At 37.3% G+C, this 22,517-nt stretch overlaps 1 protein-coding gene across 1 annotated transcript in view; it reads right to left on the bottom strand.

Annotated features, from left to right (window-relative positions):
* The window catches only part of SULF2 (sulfatase 2), a 72,113-nt gene extending 60,562 nt beyond the window's left edge, over positions 1-11,551 (bottom strand). Inside the window, exon 1 of the mRNA XM_039719143.1 lies at positions 11,366-11,551. The gene's annotated coding sequence lies outside the window, so the exon portion shown is untranslated. The remainder of the gene's footprint in view (positions 1-11,365) is intronic.
* Between the last annotated feature and the right edge of the window lie 10,966 nt (positions 11,552-22,517).

The following is a 22,517-nucleotide window of genomic DNA, read 5'->3' on the forward strand; positions in this document are numbered from 1 at the left end:
GTAATTTCTTTTCTATAAACAGAAGCATTTCCGAGATATTATTTATTATGATATTCATCAAGTAGTATATGAAATCTTTGATGATAATTTGAAACATTTTAAAAAAATATTTTCCCTTTTTGCAAAGGCACATGCAATGAGAGTAATATTCAGTGAAGAGAATTTCTGAAGTTTCTTTCTGAAATACTATTTCAGAAATGTTTTAACATTTTCCTTTTTCTGTGGTTCTCATGCTTCCCCACCTTCACCTTAAAAAGTTAATCACAGTTCATTGCATTGTGAGGTACTCAGAAATTACTTGTGATAAATGAATGCATGACATCAGATTGCCCCATCAACAAGAGAGCAAAATTACTTTTACTCACAAAACTTAACCTGAACACATACCACATGAGAACATTAACCAGAACACAGTATATTTTTCTTACCTGGTCTTGAAGGAATTAAGGTTCAGCCTTTGATCTGAAAAAGTTGGTTTTGGCTTAACTGCAGCATTTGTACAAATTAATAGAAACATCAAATACATCCATACAGGAATAACTTCTCCCATTGATTTCTTTTTAATCACAAGAGATATCATCGAGCTTTGGATTTGAAATATATTAAAAGCATATTCCCAAACTCTTTAAAAAGTTTGCAATCTGCTTCTTTTCAACCACTAACCAAGAGAAGTAATTCCCTTATAAATTTATGAATAAGGGAATTACACTCTGTGTAATTCCAATCTTCTCAGTCACAGTTGGTTTTTTCCTCTAGCCGTAGGAATACTCGGACTTGAAACAGGGAAAGGACCCATGGAGACCACCACCAAGTCTGAAATCCTGTTAAACAGCTAACAATACCAAAACTAACAGACCCTGACAGAAAAACCTCATAAAAAGAAAAGACCAGGGACTAAGCTGTGGAGCACTTTAACTGCCTTTATACATAGAGTTCCCTGTACTCTCAGATGACTGACAGAAAAAGTTCTCATTTTCAAGATGTTCTAGTCAGTAAAGAGAGAGGGATTTAATATCTCACAATTCAAAATTCCTTTTGTTTCAACTTAATTTTCAACAAAACCAAGACAGAGGTTGATATTCTACATTTTCTGCTGCTATAAGAAAAAAACCCCAAAACAAAACAAAAATCTCAGGAAAACACAGGACACATTTTCATCATTTAAATGTAGACACAAAGCCACATTGCAACAACATAACAAACCACAACTTAGTATTATTTCTACAGATTCACTCTTCTTTTTTTCACCTTTATGAAAAGGAGAAGGGCTGCAGTGCCCAGTAGGATTCAATGTGGTGGATCTTTTACACATGTACTCTTAAAATAGAGGGGAAAATCAGTTTAACCACCAGGTAGAATATATGCAAAGTCCCATCTGGACGGTAGTGGTTTCACAGCAAGCGACACCGCTTGTACAGTCCTGTCTCAGGAATCTTTTTATTATGTTCAATGTGTTTCACAGGTAACAAGGAAATGAGGACAGATAAAAGGGTATGTCATTTCTTCCCAGCTGGTGCAGGTAGATGATCTCGAGCAAAATTGCAGAACATACCCATGGCATACACTGAGCAAAGATAGTGCTTATTTGGTATGGTGCTCTAAGCCACCTGACTGAACAGAGCAAGTTCCCAAGAATCTGTTAATGGAAATTTATCCCGTCCCTCTAGATATTGCATATTTTTAACATATAATCATCATGAAGTGATTCTTACGTCATAAAAAGTCCCAAAATAAAACAAGTGTCTGAACAAGTGTCCTGTAACTGCCCAAAATTCCACATTCCCCTGCCAAACCCATCTCTCTACATGGACAACAAAGGACTCAGGATTGCTGTAGAAGTGTTTCCATCTGCTTTTTGCAGAGCATTCAAGAAGTTGTTTCTAGCTGTTCTTGTTGCTGCCACAGGCAAAACAAAAAATAAGTAAGGATTTTATCTCCAAAGGAAATTTTTCGTAAAAACTTCAAGGAACAGACACGCAGAAAGGATTGGCTCTAGAACTGTTTCTGAGCTGTTTCTCAAGGCCTCACCTTGTAAGCACTCAATGTTCTAATTGTCAGGTTGTTTTGGATTATGCATTACTTAACAGATCTGTGACATAGACAGTATGAACTGCTACTACGAATGGTTGTGAACAACCATTCCATGTTTTTTAGCTGATTGTTGTATAACTTCACTTCCTTAAAAAGAACTTAACGGATGAGCCCACCCAGGTGCCAGAGAATCCCATTTGCATCAGAAAATGGTACTCAGATCTGCCCTTAGATAAGATCTTCATTATTACTTTATGGTTATATTCAGATTTATTTGCATAACACATCCATTCAATAATAGAATTGCATCTTGCAAACTTCCCTACCAACATCCGTACTGGTTCTAGCATAATTTAAAGCATGAAAAAGAGGGGAGTTCCTGGGAAGCTGCCAGCAATAATGTCCTCCTGCACTTTAAGCAAACAGTTTGTTTCCTCCACAGGAGGCAGATCAATACTCAAGAAACAAAAACAAAATCAAGAAAAGCTAAAAGCTTAGTCATGTAAATCAGGGGGGAAGAAAAGTGAAAGAAAGCTCCTCATTGGCATTCTACAACTTCTGCAGACCCCCATGGCCCATTAGCTAATTTCTGTTAAAACACAGAGCTCTGGAATGATAAATGCCAGTGGCACATTTCTAAAGGTTTGTGGTTACTGAAATAAACATGTCCCTGTTCCCAGGACACCAAGAGACAGAAAATTAACCAGAGGTTAACTGGGTCATTAGCTATAGCACAATATAGGTCACTGCAGATTTAATTTAGTTTGTATTCGGCTAAAGAATCAAATACAGCAACCAGTTCTCACAGCAGGAAAGCACGTAACTTATCAGTGTGCTGATGTATCTTAGATACCAGGGCACCATGTCGGTCATGCTTCATACCACTTTTAACTGATGTCACATTATTTTGATGAATCGAAAAACAGCGTCTACACACACATGCATACAACTTAAATGGTTCTGAATCTAAGTATTCAAATACATGCACAAATACTGAATATTAAACATGAAAGATTTTCCTCCAAAACAGGATTGGCAAGAAAGTAGTCAAGACACAAGCTTAAAAAAAAAAAGTCATGTGGGTTAAGAAAAAACCCAAAACATTAGGTTTTAATGAGTTTGATCAGCACCTAAATAACATGTACATGTATTCTTTCTCAATACAGTCTCTTATGAACAACACAGCCCAAATGCTGCAAGAACTGGCAATACTAAATAAACATTTAGAATCTGTTTGTACCCTACAGATAGGCATCAGTCTGCATTAAAGAAGAAGATTTTGAAAGACTGCATGAATTATCAAGAATCCTGTATAATGTATTTCAAACCAGTGGGGTCAATTTACTTTTCTAAAGTAGATTGGTCTTAAGGCCTTGAAACAGGATTAGATAGAATAAAACAATAAATAGATTTAAGCAAGCACTTCAAGACCTTTAATTCTCTGCAGTGAATTGTTTATTACAAGTGTGTAACTCTGCTAGAATTCAGAGACATCTAGCACCTACATTAGCAACATATAAACCTAACACTTTTCTTCACTTCATGCAGAGCTACAGAAATGTGGCTAATGAGCTCTCTTGCCAAAACTTGCATCAAGATCAGAATTGAAAAAAAAAAAAAAGAGTGTTCAACAAAACTCCATTCTATAATACTATTCATAATCACATGAACATACAATTTCTGCAGCACAGGGCTTCTAGAGCAGATGATGTAAAACATAATACCATTTAGATATCAGCAGAACCACCAAGAAAATCATCCCCTGTGGAATCCTTTGAACCCCTCAGGGAAATCCCCAGGGCCTTGCCCTGGAAGAATATACCATAGTCTCCACCTAGGCTGAAAGAAAAGACTTCCCCATGGAACCTTGCAACACTATGATTCACCCCAGTTTACGTTCCCCATACGTTCCTAAGTCTCGGGGTTTCTTCTTTCCTGTTTCCTCATTGGTTGTGATACACCTGGTGGCCAATGCCCTTTGCGCTGCCCCCATGCCCTCAGATCATCGGCCGCTGACCCCTACTTAACCTTGTGCACAACACACAGCCAGATCTTTTGTCCCTGATTCCCTTCAGGTGTGCTGGAATAAACCTTTGGAATAGCCTGGAACTTATCATACAAAAGGCCCTTCTGCCTGTCTTTGCTGAGCTAGCTGTGGTGAGTGTGGTGTGTGGACTTGACTGCTTTGCCTGAATGCCTACCCAAGCAGCTTTTCCACAGGAGATGCTTATTGGGAAATAGGTTCCACCATCTAAATCCCTGTGCTGCTACAATCCCCTAATACAATACAGTTTCCACTCCATATGCTTTAGTGTCATTGTTTGGAATTTGTTCTCCCCCCATCCTCCAAGAGATGATGTGGAATGTTCAGTAACATTTAAAATTTATAGTCAGCTAAATGTTATTACACTCCTGAGACATCTTTTTACAATACAGTAGTAAATCAACCCATAAAAGGCTTCCTGGGAAATTAGTTTATTAAGTGCCTCAGCTCTATGACTACTAAGAGTCAAAGAAACCCTTACCATATTCCAGCTTAACACAATAACCTTCACAATATACCAAACATATTTAGAGGTCATCAGATAAGCAATTCTAAATGCTTCTGCTCTGAATACAAAGTTCACATGGGACTTAGATTATAGTTTTTAATTACAAGTCTTACTGCTTTTTTAAAACTAAGTCACAGAGAATCATTAAGTGTTTTCTTTCATTGGAAATGTTATCTTCCAGCCTGCCATTTTTCTAACAATTTCCTCTCTTTTCCAGCTGTTTGTTTTTCCAAAACAATCTTATTCTAATCATAATTATGCACATATCTTCAAGTTAGTTCCCTTCTCTTCATACCACCTTACTGATCCCTACTCAACAGAGAGCTCAAAACTGCAAACTACCACCCAGAAGAAAGCTTCAAGAATCTTTGTGAAAAGTACAATCCAAACCTAAATTGTCAAAAGAGTAACTCAGGTTCAATTTAGTGAAAACATACATTTATAGGCAAAGAAATGCCATCAAGGGTTACTAATTGTAACATGTAAACCCAGTACAACTTGGAGAACTTGCTGAGCCATGGGGACTTCTCAGTATCATACCTCTTTACATCTGTATTCTTGTAACATGCTAAAGTGCCTATTATCAGCTCCAACAAGAGAGAAAACACTGAGCTTAACAGGTCTCTGTAACAGTCTTGAGAATAAGAATACTGGATTAGGCCAGGGCATTAGTTATCTGCCGTAGCCCTTTACTTTACCCTTTACAGTGGCATCTTTACTTTTGACATTCTTCAACAGGTATTTTTTAAGTAGATCAATAAAGTACCTGCCAAGTTATTTTCCAATCTCTGCTGATACAAACAGGTACTCCATTGCGCAAAATATGTTTTCACCACCTTCAGAACATGCATGATAATATTGCTCATAAACCCACCCCAAAATAAGGTCTTGAAACCTTATTTTGCAACATCCTTGGCCTTTTTAATAAGGTAGAAATGGATAATAATGTGCCCCTCAACTATGTAAACATGAACAAAGCTAGGAAAGTGGTTACTGTGGCATGCTCTCTCTCATCTTTTCTGTCACTTAAAGAGACTAACTACTTTGAAATTGTCACACAAGGTTTTCTAAAGAAGGAAACAAAAATCAGTGTACTCAAGTAGAAGTCTGACAGATCAGAAAAATTTGCAGTGAAATGCATTGTACCTGAAGTGATTTTTAGCTCAGTCTTGCATTTTCTGCAACTTACACACCATGAATAGGATTACTGAAATATCATTATTAAATCCTACTTTAGAAATAAAACAAGTTCCTATCTGCAGTAAATAACATCACCTTGGAATTCCATTTAAGGCTCCTATCACAAAGAATAGTTGACATCTTCTGCAGAAGTTTCCATTTGAAGTAAAATAACTTCTCTATTAGTGGTTTCTGCAGAATACATGCTAACAAAGGAAAGAAGATAACACCGAACAAGTATAACAGTTTTTTCTTTAGTGACAATATAATAGAAAAAGTAAACTTGGACTATTTCCTTCAGAACACAGTGTAACACTGGAAACACATTTAACCAAGAGGAATCAGGCACTCTTCCTAAGGCTACTGTAAATAGGAATAGAATCTGGGATCAAAGGTTCGAAGGAAGCTACTTCCGCAGCTAATGATCTTCCCTTCTGTGTCAGCAAAGTACAGAACGTGAATACAACAAACAATTTGAATACCGTTTTGCAGTATCAGGGTCTATTCTAGGTTATAAACTTTCTAGAGGTAGCAGAAGTTCACTCAAAGGTAAATTAATTTATAGAGAACATTATTTTTGCCTTTTTTTCCTCCCCTCAACTCCCCACAGATGATGACTCATTTCTTCTGATTGATTCCTCTACTGGAAACATTTCTTCAGCTTGTCAGAATAGTGAAGCACAGGATTACAAAATACAATTTTCTGGGAAGCTGACATACATTCAAACATTTCATTTTAATTGACTTGAACTTAATAAGCTTAGTTTGTGTTGTGCAAAATAAATCAAAACTAGACAGTTCATTTTCTCACAGTGTATAAGAAAGGGATAGGAAATAGCTGAAATCAAGAGCATAAAAACTGGCATGTTGTGGTTGAGTGTTTTAAAATCCTGATCTGCTAATTGTGAGACTTTTCTCACTAGAAAATAAAAATTAAGACTGTGATCAAGAGTCAAATTAACTGAGTCACTGAGATAAATCCAGAGCAGACTTTTTTAAAAACAGAGACCAGAGGTTTGAAAGACATTTAATTGTCCTTATTCTATGATGCTTTCGAATTTTATTTCAGATTTGATTTGGGGATTTTTTTTTAATTCAAAAGCACAACTGAAAAACTGTTTAATACTACACCACATAACTACGCTGCATACATTAGGATTAGTGATATATGTGCTACACACCAGTGCCAACAAGATATTTCAATTTTTGTTGCTACACACACGTATCTACAAGGACAATCAGCATACTGGAAAATTCTGACCTTGGTTTAGGCATGTTTTAAATCAAAACCACTTTGCAACAGTGGTTTCCAATGTATGTTAGGTGCTCAGCGCCAACCATCTTGCTCTAAGAGGCTGACTAAAGTGTATTTAGTAATGCAGAATAGCATCTAACTACACACTAGCTGATGAGGATGAAGCTGCTTAGCATACACAAACATGTAAATCAAGAGCTCAAATTTAGTGTCAGTAGCTTCTCTGATTCTGATATAAAACTTCCTAGCTACATAGTCTCCATTAAATTTTTTCACACATGTAATTAAAGCAAGGGACTAACTTAGCTTTATCCACCACAGTAGTCACAGAATATTTTTGATAGTTAAAAGTTAAAACTTCCAGCAATTCTTAATATATTTTAACATTTAATATAACTGTTCTTTTAATTGCTTCAATTGTAACATCTTCATTTTTACAAAAACTGGCAAAAAATTTTTGAGGTATCTGAAAATTATTTTTGTAATTTTGAAACTTACTTGCTATCAAGGCTGTCTGGTTCTTTGCAAACTACAGCCATATTACAAGATAAAAGCAGGGTGAACTCATAGTTTAGTTTTATTGTTTGATAGCACAGTAACTTCAGCTGTGCATTTAATGACATAAATAGCACTGGCTGAAATACAGTACTCAATCACACTTTAGAAACACTGGTGCAGAAGCTATAAAATATACTTAAATTGTTCTAGGTAATAAGCTGCTTTAAATACATCACATTGTTGAAGCTTTTATGATCTGTAGCTAGCAATGTTAGTACTCCAACGTGAAACTACAAATCCTTACTCTACTAGAGACAGAAAAAGTAAAAATCACAAGGATTATCTGAAACTAGATTAAGCCTCTCCCTAAAGGCCTTCCCTAAAGCCATGGTTAATGTATTCACCAATTAAACATGTAAGTTAGTATTACAGTTAGCCATCTGAAGGAAAAGGACTTAACAAGTGAACTAAAACTGTTAAAAACTAAAAGACAGTCTTAAAATTTTCAAGAAGATTACAAGAAGAGCAAACTGAAACTACACCACTTTTCTAGAGTGAAGTGCTGGACTACTTGCCTAACAAAAGCAGGACAAATTCCAATTCAACAGCAGTGCCCGAAAGAAAGGAAGACACCAACACACATATTAAGTATGTAAACCAGTCTCCAGATATTTTTATAGAGGTGAAAATGAATCCTTTTGCTTAGAGAGGAATATTTTTGTCTTGCCATATAACAATTTCCAAAAGAATATTTACATTTTTCTACAATCTGTAATTTTCTCATTTACCATTTCTCAGGGCCCAAAGATCTTTTACTGTACACAGGATGTCTGCATATGTTTAATGATCATTTTACCAAACAAATGTCACAGACTGAATTTAAAAATCAATTAATATTGCTAATTTAACACTATTAATGTCATACTGTGAACAGCTACAGAACCTACAGGGTCTTGTACTGTATCTAGAGTCCTCTGGTTGCAAGTCTGCTCTCCAGCAGACAGATAACTGCAAGAAGATAACTCATGCAGATATCACAAGCAAGGTAATTTAACAAAATTTTAATGATTGCTTTGATCTTACAGTTAGACTATCAAACAAGTGTGACTAAAGACAGGTCATTAGATAGAGATTTGGATGTACTAGTTAGAACTCATTTATCTACTCTTACAGATGCCTCCACATTCATCAGTGTGCTAGGATCTGGAACAGTTGGAAGACCCCAACTGGGCCACAGACACCATTGCATCAAAATACTGCTAGCTATCCAACAAGAGATGAAGATTTACCCAGTGAATTAGAAGGCAGAAGACACGTTGCAGTGTTGTCTTTGATGGCAATCATACTCTCTCACACTTCCATACGCACAACTAAGTTACATTTTGTAAAGTATTTTGTCTCTGCACATATTATCTATGAAAAAAAGGTTTCTAAGAGCAGAAACATACAATTTTTTCTCTAAACCAGTCACGTCTTCCACACTGACTATTTCTCCCTCCGATAAAGAATGGATGATATAAAGGAGTCCAGTCATTTAGGAAGTCCTTTAGTGGTGCTGTACTGTAATACATGGGAAAATAAAAAATTAGGTACTAGTCTTCTTATCATGTGCCTACCAAGTATCTGTCATTGGAGAAGTATTGAAACTTTAGTTCTTAGGGTTTTGATACCTTAACTTTCCATAGAAGCAAGCTGCAATTTCCCAGACTGTGTATTTCAGTCACAGAAGTAAAACGTATGAGTTTAGTATCCTTATATTAAAATTATAAAAACAGAGCAAAACCCCACCCTAAAACGCACTCCTGTCCTTTTTGACTTGTGTTCTTTCTGCCCACTGAAAGGCAGAAACTCTGGGTTAACATGTAGGTAATTGCAAACAAAGATGCATAAAGAACTTCACATTGTTAACACTTTAGCCACAAAGGCAGAATCCAGAAGACAAATAATAAATCTATAAGCAAATCTAAGAACATCTATATAACAGGTCAATTGACCAGGACTTTCAGATACCAAAAACCCATAACATATTTTCCTTATTCAGTTTCCACACTGAAAATAACATCAGCTTCTGACATAACTCAGCATCTTTTAGATGCACAATCTTCCTTTCCCAAGTACTACTCAAAAATCACAAGTTCTTATATACAGCGATTTAATCTATTAAGTTGGAGAGTTATAGTTAATGACTCAATTACAGAGATTATCAGAACTGTCAGATCATAGTAGAACTACACTCTTTACAGGGCTTCCTACCTCAGGGATCAGTAATTTCAGTGTTTCACAATGACTGCTGCCTAAAATCTTCAAATAAGACAGGCAATTCAATTGCTTTCCTTTCAGGAGCTTGAAATAAGGTGCTGCCCATTTCTAAATGGAATAAGTCTTTCGGAAGCGATGAAATTTCATCTAATATTTATGTCATTTCATGATACATAAGATCATTCATGTCTTACATATTGATATTTACAGTTGCTTACCCATCAACACAAAGTTGCAACCTTCATTTTAGAATACTATATACAGGTTAGCAACAACTAATGGCCTGATAGATTAACTTTATTTTGACACTCTCTCCCAACAATCCATTAAATATGGCTAATCAGTACTAGTGATCACTCATCAGAACCTTTATTTCAGTTCCACAAACTGCTTAAACTCACTGAACTTAGAGTTGCTATTCTAATTTTACTGTGAAAGATGAACTAATGCTAGAAAACACACACAGAAATACAAAATAACAGAGAAAAACTAGAATAACATTTTTATAGAATTCAGAAATATTACACATCCATTTTCTTCCTATAGAGGTCAGCCACTAATTAGCTGAAATCCTCCTTTACTGAACTTGTACTATCATTTCAAAATTTCTTTCCACACACCATTTGAGAGAAGGGTGAGGAAGGGTGGTAGGGAGAGGCAGTGGAGAAGTAGTTAACCAGCAACAAACTTCATGGAGAAATTCAGACAATTTCTAAAAGGTAAACAAAAATCCAAGTGTATAAGAAATTCATTTAATGGGAAGTGGGGGGCAACAGGAAAACAAAAACAAAAAAAAAACCAACAACAACAAAAACCCATACACACAAAGTACCCAAACAAACAAACAAAAAAAGACAAAGTAAATCCGTAATTAAGCCTGTCAGGTTTTAAATTAATCATGATTTTACTAGATTAAACCCAAGATATTCTCAAAAACATGAGCATACTGGAACATCCATTTTATGACACAGATGCTACACCTCTGCATGCTTTAACAGCCATACATGACTTTAAAAGAAACCAACAACAACCAAAAAAAAAAAAGTCCTACAGCCACATTTATGCCTGGTGCCTTGCAGGGCTGTTGAACAGCCCAGCACAGGGCTAGAAATCAGAAGTTTTTAGTACAGGACGTTATTTGCCACTGTCTCACAGACTGACCTTGGGCAAGTCATTTCCCTCGCATCTCAGCTCCCCACCTGACAGTCCGTCCCCGGCTCCCCACTTAGCGCCGAGGACCCAAAACCGGTAATTAGTCACTACAAGCGGCTCTGCATCGATGAAGCTAGAATAAAGGGAAAGGGGGAGCGGGGGTTCCCCTCACCTACAGGTGACAAAAATTCCCCCCGCATAGATTCCGTCTCCCACCCGGGGCAGAACCCCCCCAGCCTTTCCCGGTTTCCCCAGCGCGCCGGTTGGAGCGGAGGAGGCGGCAGCTCCGGCTCCCGGCCCCGAGCGCGGGCGGCAGCCGCGCCCTCCGGGCCTCGAGCGCCCTCAGGGCCTCCCGCCCCAGCGCCGGAGCAGCCCCAGGGGCCGGGCCGGCTGTGCGTGGGTGCGGCACCACTCGCAGCCTCGCCAGGCGGACACTCACAGGTGCTGGAGCCGTGAGAGGCGACCAACGTTCCGCAGCGGCGGTGGTCTCGACCCCCCGGCGGGAGGCGAGCGAGCTGAGCTGTGGGCTCTGCGCCCCCGCCGCGGAGCCGCCACTGCGGCGCACCCGCCCGCCCTTTCCCGCGTCGCTGGCCAATGCGGGCCGCGCCAGGAGCCGGCTCGAACCATCTGTTGCGAGGCACCTCCCACAGCCCCTTGCCGGGGGCTCCCGCCCGAGCGCAGCCAAGGAGGGGGAAGCCTGCAGGGAGCCCGCGGCCCCTGCAAGGAGCTCTCCCCCCCGTGCATCTCGAGGGCTGGGGCTGAGCTCCGCCTCCTTCTCCCTCCCAAGAATCGCCCCATCCCAGGGCTGCTGCTTCTCCCTCGGCGTTGGGCTGCCCTCACAGCGCGCTCGGCGCCCGCTTGGACAGCCGCCTCAGGAGTGCCAGGTGGGGCAGCGAGAGGGACGGGGATGCCAGGGAGCAGGAGCTGCATTGGGACTGAACCTCCTCAGGTGTGCAGGCGATAAAGTCCTGACCTGATAAAAATTTTGCACTTCCCACCTAATAACCGGAATTCTCCACATGGAATGTTGCACGGAGAAATGTGTCTCATCCTGCTTCAGTGCGAGAAACAGGGCTAAATTGGACTTAGACGACTCTTGTGAGCAAGCTCTCCCAAAAGAGCCAAGTCTCTTTCACTCTTTAACGGGTTTGCGTTTTAGCCGTTCACGTTTCCAGTCGGGAGGGTTTTCCCACAAACATGAGGACAGTCTATGTGCACAGTCCTTTATTTTGGGTCTCCACCCCAGGCAACAGTAGTTGAGATACTTATAGCGCAGGTGTAAAATTTCACGAAAGCAGAGCGATAGTTCCTGTGTTACTCCTTTTTTTGTGTTAACAATTTCCTTGTTACAGACCTCTCTGATTATGCTTTTTAACCAGGTGCCTATGTTTCCTATCGATTCTGCAGAGAAAGTCCAGGGACTAAGACACTGACTTTGTTCCAACAGGTTCTAGAATAATATGTTCAGGAAGTCATGTCAAGAAAAAGATGCAAATTTATCTCAACTTTCAATAACTTAAAGTTGAGAAAATAATCTTGAGGTTCATGCTGTGTAAAGGAAAAAACATTTTGTGCATTTCTTTAATGAGCTAACAGAAGTTCTATTTTGGCTTTTTTTCCCCCATTTTTTGAAACTGTCCGTTTCTTATATCTCACCAGAACAGTGTCAAATTACGGATTTAAAACCAAAGTATGGACCAGACACAATTTGAGGACTTGAGGATTTGACGTATAGACAATTTTATGATGGACTCAATGTCAAAGGGTCAAATAAGATGGATAATCTTGCAATTAAATTAATCATAGGCCCTTTTATTATTAAAAAAATATTTCTGGAAGCCAACCAGTTGTATTTTATACTAATGCTGTTATGACATGGCATGTAAATGGTTCAGTATGTTACTCCAAATAGACACTTTCAAATATGGGATCTATTTCTTGCCCACAAAGTTATATCTTTGCATTAAAGGGGCTCAGCATAGCTGAGCTTTATTTTATTATTACAAAAACACTCTAATAAGTACACAAAATTAAGTGACTGTAATCTTTCTTGTGAGACTCCAAATGGATGAAATTTTGTCCTCAATATGCATGCGTAATGCCTCTAAATCTGAAAGGATGATTTGTCATTACAAGATATTTTTAAGGAATGATTTCTATATAGTTATAATTACCAGAATGATAAATTGGCTAGTGAATCTTCCATTAATTTTACAAAGCTGTTCTCAAGCCTAAGTTATTTCTATATATGTTCTAATCAAGATTGATCATAATAATTTTGTGAGATATTATATCTAACATTAATGGAAGGTTTTGTCTTACTACTTCAAGACTGTTACTATTGATTTATTAATATATAGAAATTCCTTCTAACAGCTTAAACAAATTGATCTAGGTATCAAAGACATGCATGAAAAATTACATATTCATGCTGTCATCATATATGAAAGACAAAGGATGGTTGGCAATAAAACTACATATATAGGCACACATCTGACCTCTGAAACAGTGAAAATACAAATAACTTGTTCAATTGTACAAGAAATCTTGGCAAAGTCTAAAAGTATAGGCAGTTAAGTCTGTCTCAGTCCATTGTTATAATAAACAATGCTGTTAAATATAAAACCTTATGTCTCAAGTCTCAAAGTAATATTTCTCTTAAGTGATTTAATTTTAAAAATTACTAGAGCAAAGACAGTTGCATACATTTTTAAAATATGTATTCTTCTTGCTAATTACTCTTTTATTACTTTTTGTATATATAAATAATATGACAAATTCTGCATCATACACCATGAATGTGTGTCATGGATATTAATAGGGCAAGATCATTTTAGGGTTTTTCTTCTGTATTTTTACTTGCCTCTGCCTTGGAATGTGACCTTGGGCAGTTTGCTGAACTTGCCTGTGAATCGTTTTTTCATCTGTGAGATCTGCGATAGTCATACTTGAAGAAGAGCACTTTATCAGTAATGGTATTTTGTGAATTTATTTATCTATAAAAAATTAGCTAGTAAATAATGTCTTTGAATATAGGCATCCAGTCCTTGTGCACCATAACATGTGGCAATATGTGCTGCAGCCCAGAAAGCCAGCTCTATCCCAGGCTGCACCAAAAGCTGGGTAACCAGCAGGTCAAGGGATGTGATTCTTCTCCTCCACTGTTCCTATGGGATTCCACCTGCATCCAGCTCTGAGACTCCCAACACAAGGAGAGTGTGGACCTGCTGAAGTCCCTCTGGAGACAGACTGGGAGAACTAGAGGTGTTCATCCTGGAGATGGGAAGGTTCCAGGGAGATTTTAGTGACCCTTCCACTGCTTAAAGGGCTCCGAGAGCTGGAGAGTGATTTTGGACAACAGGCTGGAGTAACAGGACATGGGGTAATGGCTTTCCACTGAGAGAGGGCAGGGTTAGATCCATATTAGGAAGAAATTTTTTCCCTCTGGGGAGGTGAGGCACTGGCACAGGTTATCCTGAGAAGCTGTGGATATCCCATCCCTGGAAGTGTTCAAGGTCTGGCTGGATGAGGATTTCAAGCAACCTGGAAGATGTCTTTGTCCATGTCAGAGGGGCTGGAACTAAATGATCTGTAAAATACCTTCCAACACAAACCATTCCATCATTCTAGAATAACAGCATTTTCTCCTGTTTCATTCTAAGCAGCTGATATTTGGCCATCTATAGAGTGTAAAATAAGGTTTAGAACCTAGGCAGTGTGTTTTGTCGAATATAGCAAACATCTTAAAATCATCAAAGGTCCTTTGTGAAAGTCATTTAGAGAATAAGCCTTTCTTTCATTGGTTAAGCAGTGCATTAATATTGCATGCAGAGGTAAAGCTGCTAGCAATTATAGTTCAGGAGGCCAAAGATGGAGAATGAACAAGTTTCTGCAGAATTCATGATGAAAAATGCTGTATCCCTGAAAAACTTTGTTTTCTTAATGAAACATTATTATGGTGCCTAACCATGGGAGTTCAATGACATGAGGATCTGGTACTGCCAAGAAAATGATTCAAAAACTATTTTGAGGTGTTTTCCATGTTCAGTAGGCGTTCATTAACACAATAAGCTCAGGAAACACCATCTCTTGCCATTCCCACACTCCAGTTTTGCCCTAAGAATTTTCTTTTTATGGTTGAGGGCACGTTGCATATAGTTACGCTGTAATTTTCTTTCCCCATCTTTTCTTTACACAAAGCTGAGTGAAATCTGATCTATTAGGGTAATGCTTTCAGCAGAGTTAAAAATATTGATATACATTAGCTGTTACAATCTTTTTTTTTAATCCCTAATGTCTTGAAGATCCATTAGCCTTAAATCAATCCAATAAATCTGATTGTTCTTGCCAACTTCCTTTTTCCAAATAAAGATATATCAATTTACATTAATAGCATCAGTAATTAAATACTAGTGTGAAGATAAAAGCAAACTCTAAGATCCAAATAGTGCAAACTTGGGCCATGGAATTAGATGCAGATCTTGAAGCAGGCTGTTCTCTGAAGTGAGCCAGCTAAAACCATACAAGGGGAACTCAGCATGTGAGTGCAAAAACAAAGTTTGAATTTTAACCTACCTCCTCCTTTTCCTTTTTTTCTGTATGTTAAGTTCCCAGTGGAAAAAAAAATCAACCCAGGACTGGAGAAACTAATCAGAAATGTACCTTGGAGCCTTAGTCATAAAGAATTGCTTTGTTATAAAGACAAAAGAGGTCTGTCATAATGTTGCCACTTTTTATACTGTCAAAAGCTAGGAATTTTTTTTTTTTTTGGTTATGTGCCAGTGATGATTCAGGAACTGTTATGAAAATTAATGTGCTATTTCAAATGTGGGAAGACCTAGCCTAGATTTAGACAGTGTAGCATATTTACCTAAACAAACAAATTCATCTCGGAAGGTGCAGAACTGAAACCAGATGAAATGTCATTTAGCTGCTGAGACTAGTAAACAAGCAAAACCATGGAGGGGCAGTGCTAACCACTGAAAATGCCAGCAGATGGTAAGTAGAATGTTAAGTTTCTACCCTACGGGGCCATGTCTTCTGCTGTCAAACAACTGTATCTGTAAGAGGAAGGGGGAAAACAGAAAAGTAACAATAGCAACAAGAGATACTAGAAGTACTTAAGCAAATAGCTGTCTAAAATTCAGCAGGTAAGATAGTTGTCCATTAGATTCCAAGATAAGTTTGTGTAAACATAGCTACCAAAAGTGTGAGTTTTTGCATGTTCTTTGATAACTGTGGTAACTGGTAATTGCATTCTCATGTTTTCTATCCCCTTCCTCAGAACATGCTAAGGGAAATGGATGGTAAATCCAGTGCTAACAGGGAAGTGTTCAACAATAATAATCTGTAGCTTTTAGAGCACTTTTCTGTTTCAAAGGGCTTTGCAACCACAGATTAGTTAATCAGTTCTGTGTTCAGTTCTGGGGAAGCACACAACCCATCCTCGAAACAGCTGGGCTTTGTCATGGGTCCGAAAGATTGAACTATGCTGTGAGTTGGGTGAGCGAGCAGGTGCAGAGAGGCAGTACTGAAGTGATAGCTGCAGAAAGCTTGCTCTTTGGATAGCTACCAAAACATGTTTAATGGTAGTTGTAAATCTTTGCCTTTCTTGAGGTGTGAGATGATACACAGAGGTAAAAAAAAAACCTCATTATTGCCTTCCACAAGTTAGATTTCTCTTTTGATGTGTTACATATAAAGGCAGTCACTGTGCTGACAGAAGAATCAGAGTCATCAAGTTCCTTCTGCTACCCACTCATGCTCACAAATCACTTTTCTGACTTTCTGTGTCTTTAAAGGCATAACTTGCTGTATTGATTTCTACATTTACCCTAAAACAGATATAATTTTAAATACAATCCCTCTATAACTGCCTTTTCAGTCCAGTTCATCAAGATGAATCCACCCGTCTGGATGCATTTACTTACATAAAGTGCCTTCACTTTAGGTAAGAACGGGACTCCTTGGCATTGTACCTTCTACAGCTTCTGCCTTAGAACACTGATCCTGCCTTTTTCAGCTAACAGTCTAAGAGATCTGAATGATATGTATCCAAAAGTTACTCTTTTAAGAGCCCGCTTACAACACGAGTTGTTGGTAGCTAAACGAAATTTCTTCATTTAAGTGCATAGTACAGTCATGTACTTCAAGTGTACATAGTTAAAATGGAATGTTGCCAGTGAGGCTGTCTGAGCAGTTGTATGTATCGTGTCAGTTTTGATACAGTACTGCAGCTGGCAGATTGTTATAGAATGTATTTTTTTCAGAATTTGGGTAGAAGACAGCACCTGAGACATTTTAGTAGGACTAGCAGAATTTTTTTTTCCTATCTCCAGTATGATAAGGAAAAGCATCTAGAGGAGGAATACATGAAGTCTTTTCAGTGGGGAAAAAGAGACAGAGAGAGAAAGTACTTCATATAGTTTAGAAATGTCTATAGAATTTAGAATTCTATAGTTTAGAAAAGCCAAGTTGCTTGCTGTAGAAGCTTCTGCAGGGACACTTTGTAAGCAAAGATTCCTTGGACTCTAGTAGGGGTCTGAATATTTTTGTAAAGATGTACAGCTTTACACTGCAGGACAGGGTTCACATTATTTACTGTGAAATGTCTGGCTGCCTGCCAAACTGAAAAAAACACTCCCTTGCTAGCATTTTAGCTGAAGAAAAAAAAGGTAAAATAAGTACTTCAATATTGCTCTATTGCAGTGTTTAGACTCCACCCTTCAGACAGAAAAAAATTAAATTTATTAAATCAATAAATGACTCCCTCAAGATCTGAAAACTGCCAGGGTTCTCTGTCTCCTCATTTCTAATGAAGCTTTGCAATTTCAATGTCGCAAAGTTGTGATTGTACTAATATACCACACATGTACATATACACATGTGATGTGTATGGATGAGTGACATGCTCTAATTGTATTTGTAGAGGGAAAGATAAAATCCCATAAAACATGTTACAGATCTCATGACTGATGATTTAATTTGCAACAAGGCAAGTTAAAAATTATACTAAGAGGGATCTCTGAAGTTACTCACTCTTGCAAATACAGATTGTACACAAATGTAATACAGTTCATATGGGTTGAATGTGCATAAGGCATATTTCTGATTGCGAGTCCATGGATGTTTCCTATTATTTGTGTATTTCTAAAGCAATGTCAATTGACAAAAATGCAATTTCTTCATTCTTAAATGCCTGAGGAATTTAACACCGTTATCTGTGGGAAAGATATTTCTATTGGTATTTGGACAATGTATTTCACTTTTACAGTGGTACTCTAGATACACTGGTATATTAACCAGTGGATCTGTAATTTGCAGATGAAGAACAGTACTCCTGTGCTCCTTAAGGCTTTAAGTCAGCTCCAAGTTTCACACTTCACCAACAACAAACACGCATTGGTTTACTGCTGTCTTCAGTTGCACAGTATTTAAACATTTTTTTCATGCTTCCTGTTCTACATTGAAAATATAATAAAGTAAAAAGTACAACTATAGGCTAGGCTACACAAATATACATTCGTAGATATTAAGAGAAGCAGGAACCATTGTGATAGATTAACTAGATGATCTGGCATCTTGCTTTTCTGGTTATGTGGCAAATCTTTCCAGCTTTACTGATTACCACTGTGTCTATTATAGTAACTGTTCAATACCACAGATACTGTTAGGCAGTATTTAACTTGCATATGCCATGTGTTTTGTACGTATTGAGCCTTAAAATCAAACACTCCCTTTGGGACAAGCAGTTTGAACCACAGTCACAACTGGATTTAGCTGCTAGCCTTTACTACTTAAAAGTCTCTAACAGAACTGTCATTTTCTTTATTGACTTAGTATCTGGAGTCAAATCAGACCTGCACCAGTGAGACACATGTCAGTATATATGAAGGCAGATTTTGAATCTCCACGGTCTCAAAGACAGTTGACTTGAAAGTACTTGCTTATGCTAGGCAACAGAGAATATATATGCAAAAGCAAAATTTCTTTTTAATTTTATTCTTCTCAAATATAGGCACTGCATATATTCTTATATGTACTTTCTTTATCTGTAAAGAGTTTTCCTGAACAATTGGATGTGTATAAACATGTCTTTTATTGAAGGATGGACAAGTGGGGCTCGAAGTCAAAGAGCTTTAGATATAAATTGGATTGTGAAGCACACAACAGATATTAGTCACAAATGAGACATCACAGTAAGACATTCTTCTTTGCGCATAATCTTTCTTTATGTGGAAAGCAAGTGTATAGTCCCATGCTGTGCTCTTCTTGCTTCTTGGCATGTTGGTACAAAGCATAGAAATAATAAACAATTTCAACTGTTTTCTTATTACAGAAAGAAATTCTGATTTAAGAAATATATGCTCCCATGACAGTGACATCACATGCTGCAGCTCCTAATTGTGTGAATCTTTGGGGTTTGCCTTTAGTTTTGTATTGACAGAGTAGAGAAATCTGAATGTGTGCATAAAGGGGGAAGGGACTGAGCTGTGCAGCTTCTAGGAAGCAGGAGCAGCTAATGAGGATCCCACACAGAGATTTTCATTGTATGGTTCTTATGAGAGAAACTACATTGTGGAATAAATACCCAGACCATTGTTTGATTTTTAACACATTCATCACTAAGATGAAATCCTGCTGAAGTAGGTTGACATTTCCCAGAGTGAAAAAATGCGTTCTGGTTTTTGCAAAAGGATTGGAATTTTGTCTGGAAAAATCCATTAAAGCAGGAATCTTTTTTTATTAAAGAGATTTTACCAGCTAGTGTCCTTTTTCAGTATATGGTGTCATACAAATTATCCCCCAAAGTTATATAGCAAAAGTTGGTTTAACATGCTTGGAACAGCAGCTGTAAGAATCATGATCTTTACAGGTAGAATGTAAACTTAAATATTTATAAGTATTTGCAATAATGTTTATTTCTATACTGTGATGGTATAACAAAGAATAACTGCAGAATATATAAAATTGCCATTTGTTGTTTGGGAACAGAGACCTCCCAAAACAAGAGCTTTGACATCCACACTTTCAGGTTGGGCCCTAAAATACATGAATCATGGTGTTTTGGCTACTGAATTATACAAAATAACAAGCAAAGGCAGTGCAAGGGGATTGTATTAGTGTCTTGTGTTCTATAAATATCATGTGATGTCATTTAATGTTGATAAACTAATTTGTTCTGTATATGTATTTGCTGTGAAGGGTAGAAAAGGGTAGAAAAGTTGTGGCATGTTATACCACAAGATGTTTGAGCCAGATTTGCAGCTTCTAAATGTTGATGTAGCTCCACTTATACAACATACCTTTTCCTAACCTATGTTGTATTTTTTTCTATTCCACCTTAAATTTGAAATCAGTAATTCTGTTATTAACTATTTGGTTATCGCTGTATTCTGGGAAGAGAGATAACAATTTTTTTCACTTCTTACCAATTCCTGAGGCATTTTATACTTAATGGCATGTTATGTGAAACCCAAAGTGCCAAGAAGATTATCTGGGTGTTGTGGAAAATAAAAATCTTTGAAATACCAGTCTATAATAATTTGTAGCAGAGTGGTAGGGCAGGGAAAAGGAGTGCTCCTATATATAAATATTCTTTTTAAAAGGCAAGAACTTTGGACTAAGAGGGGTGATGTGATGGTAACTTATTTTCCTTATACTGCCTTCCGTCATTCACATAAAGATGTGACCTACTCTCTAATATGTCCTACCGATCTTTGCATTTAATATCTTTTTAGTTTTAAAGTGATTTCAACTGTTCCAATCCATTAAAACATTCATTAACATTCCAGCTAAACAGTCCTTGCTGTGATTAAAATAGTTTAAAATGTTGTCTAATGGACCCAGAAAGGTAACTTTACTCTGCATTTCATATTTGTCAGGTTTTTATATACCATGTATTATTCTTCACAATTACACAGTCCGAAGCCTGTTATATTCCCTTTGCAGAGCTGTTTGAATGAGAAGAAATGAAAATGAAAAGAAGAGATTTAATTTTTTGGGTTAGTACCAGCTACAAATCATCTGCATTGGATTAAAAAAATAATCCCAAGGTGTGGATCAAGAGGTTGGGAAAGAGATATGGAATTCTTCATATGAGGCAGAAAAAATCAGTTTGACCCTAGTTCATTGTGTCTGATGATTGTTATTGTTTGGCAATCTTTGAGAAACAAGCTAGTGGGAAAATGACTATATCATAAAAAGTTGAACCAAGCTATCCCTGCTATTCTTATATTCTATTTCAAAGCATAAACAAGTATTTTAGGGATGTAGCTAGAGCTTACTGGACTCCAGTATTCTCAATAGCCAAGATGTTGGTGAAGAGACAACATACATGCTAATTGGATTTTGCATATGGAATATGAACCTGTTTCCTAAAAAGAACACGTTAAACTAGAATAATAAATTCAGTTTTAAAAACCTGTAATGAAAGTATTCACTTGGTATTTGTTTGGTACAGAGGAATGCAGAAATATTTATTTGTTTATCAAATACCAGTTTTTATTGTGCAAATATTGTGTAAATATGTATGTATTTTTGTGATCAACTTGACATGTTTGTCCCAGATAGGTCCTAGCTAGATTTTAAGATTCTCAAAATATTTAGATTTATAGAATTTGTTTGAAAACTATCCACCACCTTCATATTAGGAATGATCCAAAGCATGAGTGAAATCTTGTGAGTACATCTTGTGTCATATCCTTTAGTCAAAAATTCTCTGTAAGGTTACATAGGAGTTAATGAAGTGCAAGAGGTCCAAGAGAAATGAATGACATCATTGTGCTGGAAAAGATTTTGAGAAATGAGACTTTATACTTCTGCATGAGAACATCAAAGGAGAGAGATGAATCCTGAACGGGTTTCAGGTTTATTTGGTTATATTTGTGACTTTTTTGAATTTGCTTAAAAATGTGCTGAGTTTTGCTGTTTTGCTAGCAGTTCAAGATCAAACAATCATGGTTTAATTGTAAGCTTTGTTGTTGCCATTCTACTGACTTAGTGCTGAGGCATTTGTCAATCTTTAGTTTTGAAACTAACTTCAAAATGCAAAAATAAAGACAGTTTAATTCAGGGAAAAGAAGCCTGTAGGCATATTTTTTAACATAAAAGGAATGTAAGGATCTGAATCATATTATGGTTAAATATCTAGGAAAAAATTGCCAGATACAATGTTATGCAGCTTTAAACTCTTCAGGAATTTATTTCAAAGAATCAATTTTCTGCAGCATTACATTTTTATAGGTTTTTGTATGTCAGCTCATTTACTTCAGTGAATAACATTGAATTACATTTTAACACCTTAGTAACATGAGTAGAAATATTATGACTAAAACTAGTTTATAATATTAGAAGTTTAGGCAGTAATGCAAAGAAACATGAATTATCCTTGATCTGTTGTTTACTCCTTATTCCTTTCACTAGCCTTAAAATCAAATCCCTCAGATCTACCCCCTTTATCTCCCATCCCCCCAAACCATGACAATATGTCCCAGCAATCATCCCAGATGTGTGCATTACTCAGAAATTAAACTGTAATGTTTTGAATCATTGTCATAAAAGAATGTCAGACTTCAGGATGATGATTTTTG

This window comes from Passer montanus, unplaced genomic scaffold (genome assembly GCF_014805655.1).
Source record: "Passer montanus isolate IOZ18808 unplaced genomic scaffold, ASM1480565v1 scaffold41, whole genome shotgun sequence".
NCBI classification, from domain to species: domain Eukaryota; kingdom Metazoa; phylum Chordata; class Aves; order Passeriformes; family Passeridae; genus Passer; species Passer montanus.